The sequence below is a fragment of the Psammomys obesus genome, unplaced genomic scaffold (assembly GCF_907164565.1).
Source record: "Psammomys obesus unplaced genomic scaffold, mPsaObe1.curated_primary_1811, whole genome shotgun sequence".
Lineage (NCBI taxonomy): Eukaryota > Metazoa > Chordata > Mammalia > Rodentia > Muridae > Psammomys > Psammomys obesus.
Genome location: NW_026590677.1, coordinates 2,800,859 through 2,810,539, shown reverse-complemented (window position 1 = coordinate 2,810,539; position 9,681 = coordinate 2,800,859). Strand labels below are relative to the sequence as shown.

Genomic DNA, 9,681 nt, shown 5'->3' with positions numbered 1-9,681 from the left:
AGTAGAGGTTGCTTAGCATAGAACAATTCTAACTATATTCTTGAGGTCTATAGCTTAGTTTATGTTTTCAACAAGAACTTAAGCAGTTTTCAAAGATTTCAGCTAGTGAGATTGGAACAAACAGGAATTTATATTCTCTCTGTTGATACTTCAAAACACATTTTTGAAAATTCATAACATACCATCCTATAATAACATCTGATTAAAAAAAAAAATAAGGGGGTAACATTTTAAAGTTGGTGATTCAAAAATTGTGGCTCATGCAGGAAATTCAAGAACAACTGATTTTTCTCAAGGTGGTTAAGAGCATTATTTGTTTTTCCAGAAGAATGGGGTTTGACTCCCAGCACCTTGACAGCTCACAGCCTTCTGTCACTCCAGTTCCAGAAATGTGATTTTCTCTTCTGTCTCCACAGGCAACAGTGAGAGACATGATGCACATACATAACTGCAGGCAATACACTGATACACATGAAATAAAAAATGTAAAGGGAATATGATTCGTTGGTTTGCCTTTGGAAATCTTTTTTGGCTACTTTGTCATTCCCCAGATGCCTGTGGTAAGAACATACTGCCTGAAATTTGAAGCAAGAAGAAAGGGTATGTTTTAGGACACTGTGAATAACTTACATCTAGGTAACTTCTAATTGCTCAAGAAATAAATGAGAGTGTTTGACTATGATGATGACAATGATAATGCTAAAGAGGACCATTTTATTCTCATGTAATCCAACTAGAAGTTTGGGTTATATCATCATGATAGTCTCATTATAATTATTCTAACAATTTTTTACTTAATTCAGAATGTTTTGTTTTATTAATAAAATTCAGTACTTCAGACTTTCATTTTGGCAATATACTGACCACACTCTCAGCTAAATATTACAAAGTGATATGCTAAGGAATTCTGGGCCTCTTTCACCCCAAAATTAAGAGACCCATAGTTTTAATCAATATATGTAAATACTCTTTTAGAGAGATGAATGTATTATTTTATTTTATAAATTATAAATTTATAAACATGTTAAAGGGTTAAAAATAATAAATTAACAAACTAAAGTTTCCTCAAAAAAGAGTGGAACAAATGTGAAAAACAAGATATTGCTATTGCTCTACCTAGGAGAGTTATTTTTTTTCTCAATTTTTTCTTGTTGTTTTTAGAGAAGCCAGAGAGTCAGAAGTTAATTTGAGCAGCAAAAAGACCTGCATAAGAGAGAAGTATTCTGAAAATTTTGACCTCCAGTTTAAGTACTGGGATATTGAAGCCAAAGCTTTTGACCAGAAGTTATAATTAAAAAAGACATCATAAAATAACTATAACTAATAACCAAGTCATACACAAACATATACTCCCTATAAAGACAAAAGCAAAGCAAATCAAAATCTCAAAAGCTATAAATAATCATCTTACAGGTTTAGCCAAAATTTTGTGTTGCGATATCTTCCTTTAAATGAGGGATAACAATAGTGTTTCTATTAATACACATGCTTGAATGTGAACCTTTATGGTTCACACTATATGACTGTATTATAAAACTACCACCCGATGGCAACATGCCTAATTTGAGAACTTCCAATATTGTTTTTCCTTTACATAATAACAGTGAGAATATTCACTTAAAGGTCAAAAAGTAAAACTGGAAATATGAAGGTTGAAACATATCACAATATCTATCTGAGTTTTAGAAGCCATTTCTGATAATTTATTAGTCCACCACTATATAAAAACAAACAATTATGATCTCTTTCTACAACTGACTACTGCATTAATTTTGTTTGCTTGTTTATTGCCTAACTAGTTTTATTTTTATTGTGGTAATTATTTGAGATATTTGGTACATGCACTGGACCATTTTTTTTTTGTCAGATGCTCTGCAGATTGCCAAGTGAGGCAGATCAGCTTGTGGGTTTAAACATATGGCTTCTGAATGCTTTGATTAGCTCATTTATAAGACAGGCACAATCTCATTCCACAAAAATTTGTCGAAATGGAAACAAATTAAGTATCATAGTTTCAGCTGTCAACTTGAACAACCATAGAGTCACTTGGGAAAAGAGGACCACAATTGGATCATCAGATTGACCTATGGGTATAGCCATCAGGTATATTCTTAATTACTAATTGGTGAAGGAAAGCCCAGTTCACTGTGGGTGGTGTCATCCCTAGCCAGGTATACCTGGGCTATAAAAAAAAAAAAAAAAAAAAAAAGCAGGCTGAGCAAACCTGAGTAAGTAGAATTCCTCTATAGTCTCTACTTCAGTTCCTGCCTCAAGGAAGTTCCAGCCTTGGCTTTCTTGAATTATAGACTATAAAATGTAAGTCAAATAAACCTTTTCCTCTCTCGAGTTGCTTTTGGTTATGGTGTTTATTACAGGTTCATAAAGTAGCACATAAAGGAGCACAAGTAAGGCTTCTCTATGCATGGTCCTCCATTGGTGCATTAGTCTCTGCAGGATCCCCTGGGCTCATAGCTTTCAGATATTTCTCAATGGAGGAATGGATACAGAAACTATACTACATCTACACAGTGGAATACTACTCAACTATTAAAAGCAAGGAAATCATGAAATTTGCAGGCAAATGGATGGAACTAGAAGCCATCATCTTAAGTGAGGTAACCCAGAAACAGAAAGAGAGGTGGCATGTTATATATTGACTTACAAGCAATTATTAGCCATGAAATATATGATAAACATACTAAAGTCTACAGACCTAAAGAAGCTAAACACTAAAGAGGACACAAGGGAAGATGCTTAAATAAAATTCATAATGTCAAACAAGATAGACACTAGAAGTGGTGGAAGAGAGGAAACAGGATGGGAGCCTACTATAGAGGGTCCTTTGAAAGGATTCACTCAAGAAGGGATCGAAGCAAATGCTGAGACTCATAGCCAAACTTTGGTAAGAGCATAGGGAGTCTTATGGAGGAAGAGAGGGGTGGGAATAGGGGGACATGGAGGAGACAGGAGTCCCACAAGAAGACCAACAAGTCAAGGTTTGAACAATCAAGGGTCTACTCTCTTATTCCTGGGTCAATGATTGTATGTGCTGGTTTCTCTGAAAATAAAATATTTGCTTTAAAACATGTAAAGCTGACTTTCTTTTAACTTACATAATAACTACGGAAACATGAGAAGGAAGAAAGTAATGTTTTAATGAGCTCATTAACAGAAGACATGCTTGGGCTAGAAAGGCCTTTTACTAACTGCTATTAGTAGTCAGTTCCTCACTCTACATCTGTGTGAGGCCAAGCCTTCACACATTTCTTTCTTTTCCTTATCTATCTATCTATCTATCTATCTATCTATCTATCTATCTATCTATCTATCTATCTATCTAATCACTTTAAAGCCTGATCACAGCCCTCTCCTTCCTCTTTTGCCAGCCCCACCTTTATATCCCTCCCCCTTCTTCTCAGAGAAGGGAAGGCCCCCCATGGGTACCAAACTACCCTGGTTCCTCAAGTCACAACAAGACTAAGTGCATCTTCTCTCACTGAAGCCAGACAAGGTAGGCCAGCTAGAGGAAAGGGATACAAAAGCTGGCAACAGAGTCAGAGACAGGCCCTACCTCATTGTTAGGAGACTCACATGATGACCAAACTGCATATCTGCTACATTTATATAGGGGGCTTAGGTCGAACCCATGAATGCTCGTTGGCTGGTGGTTCACTCTCTGTGAGCCCCCATGGGCCCAGGTTTGTTTATTCTGCAAGTCTTCTTGTGGAGTCCTTGACACCTCCTGCTCCCTCATTCTTCCTCCTACTCTTCCACAAGACTCCCGGATTTTGGCCTATTGTCTGTGGGTCTCTAAGTCTGTTTCTATCAGTTGCTAGATGAAGCCTCTCAGAAGACAATTATTCTAGGCTCCTGTCTGCAAGCATAGCAGGGTATCATTAACACTGTCAGAGGTTGGCTCTCTCCCATAGGGTGGGTCTCAAGTTGGGCCAGTCATTGGTTTGCCATTCCATCAACCCCAGCTCCAACTTTATCCCAACTTTTTAGTAAGCAAGACAAATTTTGTCTCGAAGGTTTTATGGGTGGGTTGGTGTCTCCTTCCCTTCACTGGAAGTCAACCTAGCTACAGGAGGTGGTAATTTCAGGCTACACATTCCCTGCTGTTAATGTGTAGCCATCTTATACTTTATGGCTAATATCCACTTATAAATAAGTACATACCATGCTTGTCTTTCTGAGCCTAGGTTACCTCACTCAGGATGATCTTTTCCAGATCCATCCATTTGCCTACAAATTTCATGATTTCCTTGTTTCTAATAGCTGAGTAGTATTCCATTATGTAAATATACAACATTTTCTTTATCAGTTCTTCTGTTGAGGTATAGCTAGGTTGTTTTCAGTTCCTGGCTATTATGAATAAAGCTGCTATTAACATAATTAGACAAATGTCCTTGTTGTATGGTAGAGCATATTTTGGGTATAGGCCCAGGAGTGGTATAGCTGGGTGTTGAGGTAGAAATATTCCCAATTTTCTGAGAAACTGCCAGGTTGATTTCCAAAGTAGTTGTATTAGTTTTCACTCATACCAGCAAAGGAAAAGTGTTCCCCTTTCTCCACAACTCTCCAGCATGTATTGTCACTTGAGTTTTTTTTATCTTAGCCATTCTGACTGTTATAGGATAGAATCTCAGAGTCCTTTTGATTTCAATTTCCCTAGAGACTAAAGATGTTGAATATTTTTGTTTAAATCCTTCTCAGTCATTAGAGATTCCTCTGTTGAGAATTCTCTGTTTAGCTCTGTATCCATTTTAAAAACTGGGTTATTTGGATTATTGGTGTTTAATTTTCAGTTCTTCATATATTTTGGATATTAGCCCTCTTTCAGATGTAGGGATGGTAAAGATATTTTCTCATTCTGTAGGCTGCCCTTTTGTCTTATTGACAGTGTCCTTTGCCTTGCATAAGCTTTTCAGTTTCATAAGGTACCATTTCTTAATTGTTGCTCTTAGTGCCTGAGCTGTTGGTGTTCTGTTCAATAAGTTGTCTCCTGTGCCAATGAATTCAAGGTTATTCCTCACTTTCTCTTCTATTGAATTTAGTGTATCTGGTTTTATGTTGAGATATTTGATCCATGTGAACTTTAACTTTGTGCAGGGTGATAAATAGAGATCTATTTGCATTCTTCCTACATGCAGACATCCACTTACTCCAGCATGATTTGTTGAAGATCCTATCTTTTTTCCATGGTATGGTTTTGGCTTCGTTGTCAAAAATCAAGTGTCCCCAGGTGCTTCACACATTTCTTAATCTTTTGGACCAGTTCAGGAAAAGTTTTTTTTTTTTTTTTTTTTTTTTTTTTTATGCTTAAGCCCTTTTATATCCAACCACAGCTGAAGCTGTCAGAGTTGACACTGTCTCCAAGTTGTGGCAAGTTGAGGCTGTTTGAATAAGAATATGACACATTAATCAGTCTCACTCTGAGTGACTTCAGTGAGCCCTAAGGTTGCTATGTTGGCTTGCTGTTATTGTTGTTTGTTTGTATGGTTTATGACATGAATAAAGCAGCAAAGGTTGGACTAAAGAGAGCAATGAAGAAATCACAGAAAACAGCAGAGTTCCTGTTACAGTTTGTTAAGGAGGTCCAGTGACATCGTTGTTATTTGATCCTCAGAGATATTCCTCTATTCTTATTAGATCCCTGCAACATCCCTTACACTGTGCATAGTATTTTATTTTTCTTAACCTACATTGAGTATACTACTGTTTTGAAAAAGTCCTATGTGAAGTAACTAATACTATAAAACACACAATCTCTTTAATTCTTATTCTTTTTATTTATTATTTTTTTAGAACAGGGTTTCTCTGTGTAACTATGTCTGTCCTGGAACTCACTCTGTAGTAAATGAGGCTGGCATCGAAATCAGAGATCTACCTGCCTTTGACTTTAGAGTCTGGGAATAAGAGCATGTGACACCTCATTAACCTCACAATCTATTTTTTTAATTTTTTAATTTTTAAAATATTAGTTACAGTATGTATCACAGCTGTAGCCCCCTCCCCCATTCCCTCCCTGTCCTTTTCCAAGTCAACTGATAGGGGAGTACCTCCCCCCTTTCATCTGACCCTGGTTTATCAGGTATCTTCAGGACTAGCTACAAAGTCCTCTTCTGTGGCATAGCAGGGCTGCTCCTCCCCCTGAAGGGGGCATCAAAAAACCCACCATTGAGTTCATGTCAGAGACAGTGTCTGTTCCCCTTACTGGAAAACACACTTACATACTGAGCTACCATGGATAACATCCGAGCAGAGGTTTTAGGTTACATACATACATGGTCCTTGGTTGGAGACACAGTCTCATAAAAGACTCCTGTGCCCAGATATATTTGGTCCTTGGGGAGCTCCTGTCCTCTCCAGATCATATTTACTCCTCCTTCTTTCATATAATTCCCTGCACTCTGCTGAAGGTTTTGTTATGAGTCTCAGTATCTGCTTTGATACACTGTTAGGTAGAGTCTTTCAGAGGCCATCTGTGGTAGGCTCCTGTCCTGTTGCTTGTTTTCTCGTACATCCAATGTCCATCCCATTTGTCTTTCCAAGTGAGGATTGATCATCTTACCCCAGGTCTTCTTTCTTGTTTATCTTCTTTAGGAGTATATATTTCAGTATGTTTATCCTATCTTATAGGTCTATATAACTGAGTATATACCATGTGTGTCTTTCTCCTTCAGGAATATCTCACTCAGGATGATCCCACCATTTGCCTGCAAATTTCATGATTTCCTCGTTTTTAATTGCTGAGTAGTATTACATTGTGTAAAAATACCACAATTTCTGTGCCCATTGTTCCATTGATGGACATCTGGGTTGTTTCCAGGTTCTAGCTATTACAAATAAAGCTGCTATAAACATGGTTGTGCAAATGTCCTTGTTGTGTACTTGAGCATCTTTTGAATATATGCCTAGGAGTGGTATAGCTGGATCTTGAGGAAGCGCTATTCCTAATTATCTGAGAAAGCACCAGATTGATTTCCAAAGTAGTTGTACAAGTTTACATTCCCTCCAGCAATGGAGGAGGGTTCCCCTTTCTCCACAACCTCTCCAGCATGTGTTGTCATTTGAGTTTTGATTTTAGCCATTTTGATAGGTGTAAGGCGAAATCACAGGGTCGTTTTGATTTGCATCTCTCTGATGGCTAAGGACGTTGAGCATCTCTTTAAGTGTTTCTCTGCCATTCTATATTCCTCTACAGAGAATTCTCTGTTTAACTCCATCCCCCATTTTTTAATTGGATTGCTTGATTTATTGCTTTTTAACTTAAGTTCTTTTTATTTTCTGGATATCAGCCCTCTGTCAGATAGAGGGTTGGTGAATATCCTTTCCCAGTCTGTAGGCTGTCATTTTGTTCTGATGACAGTGTCTTTTGCTTTACAGAAAATTTTCAGTTTCATGAGGTCCTATTTATTGATTGTTGCTCTTAGAGCATGTGCTGTTGGTGTTTTGTTCAGGAAGCTGTCTCCTGTGCCAATGAGTTCTAGGCTGTTCCCCACTTTTTCTTCTAACTGATTTAGAGTGTCTGGTTTTATGTTGAGATCTTTGATCCACTTGGACTTTAGTTTTATGCAGAGTGATAAATATGGATCTATTTTCATTTTTCTGCATGTAGACATCCAGTTGGACTAGCACCATTTGTTGAAGATGTTGTCTTTTTTCCATTGAATGGTTTTAAAAATATGGAACGCTCCACGAATTTGCGTGTCATCCTTGCACAGGGGCCATGCTAATCTTCTCTGTATCATTCTAATTTTAGTATATGTGCTGCCAAAGCGAGCACTATTTTTTTAATTTAGTTATTCGTTTTATATCTCAGTTGTAGCCTTCTCCCTCTTCTCCTCCTGTTCTTGACTCTTTGTCCATCCCTCATGCTGCTATGCCCAATTCTGACCCTCAGAAAAGGGGAAACCACACATACACACAAACCTGCCTCACTATATCTAGTCTAATCAGGACTGTGTACTTACTCTTTCACAGTGTCCCAGAAAGGCAGCCACACCAGGGTGAAGTGATCAAAAAGCATGCAACAGAGACTATGTCAGAGAAAGCCCCCATCCTTTTTCTAGCAGACCCATATGGAAGTTAGGCTGCCCACTGGTTATGTTTGTCTAGATCTAGTCCGTGTATGGTCCTTGGTTGGTGTTTCAGTCTCTGCGAGCCCCTCCAGTCCCTGATTTTTGTCTCTGTTGGTCTTTTTATGGTGCTTCTGTCCCCTTCAAGTTATTCTATCCTTCCCCCCACTTTTCCGCAAGACTCCCAATGCATTGCCCAATGTTTGGTTGTATGTCTCAGTACTGTTTCGATCAGTTCCTGGGTGGAGCCTCTCAGAAAATAGCTATGTTAGACTCTCATCTGAAAACACAGTAGAGCATCATCAATAGTGATGGAGATTGGATCTTTCCCATGGAGTTGGTCTCAGGTTGGGCCAGCCATTGGTTGCATATTCCCTAGATCTCTGCTCTATCTTAATCCCTGCATATCCTGTAGGAAGGGTAAATTCTGGATAGAAGTTTTTGTAGGTGGGTTGTTGTTCTCCCTCCATCCACCAAGAGTGCTGTTTGGTTCAAGTGTAGCCTCTCCCGTTTCCATGACCCCCACCACCAGAGGTTTCAGCTAGACTCACCCCCATATCTTCCCAGGAGCCCATCCTGTTGCAAGTCTCCAACTGTCTAAGAGATGCCCCTTCAACATATTTATTCCTCTCTCTCTGAAAACCCTCTGTCCTCCTGCCCCTGCTCACCCACATTTCCCACAGTTTTCCCTCTCCTATCCTGTTCTCCTTCTTCGACCACTTCTGCTAACTATTCTATTTTTCCCTCTAAGTAAGATTCAAGCATCCTCCCATGGACTCTCCTTGTTTAGTAGCTTTTTTGGGTCTGTGAATTGTCATATGGTTATCCTGTATGGCTAATATACTATGGCTAATATCCACTTATAACTGAGTAAATACCATGTGTGTCTTTCTGTGTCTGTCTTTCTTAAAGCAAAAGCTCTTTGGGAGTATGATTTTTAAGAATTAAATAAATTAATTTTATTGTTCTTTTTCATTTTATTGAGCCAAAATGTTAGAATGAAATATGTACTATTACTATGTCAAGTATGATTAGTTATATATATTTGTACTCATAGCATTAGAGAGATTGAGCCTATAAAAGCATGAATTGAAGAGAGCCTGGATTACATAGCCAAGCCACGGCCAGCCTGAATTATAGAGTGAGAAGCTGTCCCTTCTCCTATCTCCCCCAAAGCTGAAATTATTTATTTGTTTGCACTCTTTTCATTTGAACATAATTTCTCAGATGGAAGGGTTCATGGTATTTTTAATACCAAAACCAAGTCTAGAACAGTCCAATACCCATGACAGGGCATATTTAAAAGTTCTTGAGGATATATTTGCTTATGAAAATGAAAATCATGGAGCAGGGACTTAGAAAAGAACAAAGAGAAGAAATTAAAAAGTCAATTGTCAAGATGTTGGCACCAGGAGGACTCTCATTCTGAGCAGCAGCACAGCAGAATTGGCACAGTGACCAGCAGTCAGAACTCACGGCCCTAAAACACAAGCAATTGTGTTTCCCAGGTGAGAGGAGAACCCACAGTGGGGAATTCAATCAGCTTCAACTCACCCAGCTAAACCGTGGAAGAGATCCCAGTTTCACCAGGCACTTGGTC

At 38.4% G+C, this 9,681-nt stretch overlaps 1 non-coding gene across 1 annotated transcript; it reads right to left on the bottom strand.

The window, feature by feature from the left end:
- Positions 1-7,682: 7,682 nt before the first annotated feature.
- On the bottom strand, positions 7,683-7,789 carry LOC129677698 (U6 spliceosomal RNA). The gene has a single exon (XR_008720243.1). It is a non-coding gene; the product is annotated as a U6 spliceosomal RNA (small nuclear RNA).
- Between the last annotated feature and the right edge of the window lie 1,892 nt (positions 7,790-9,681).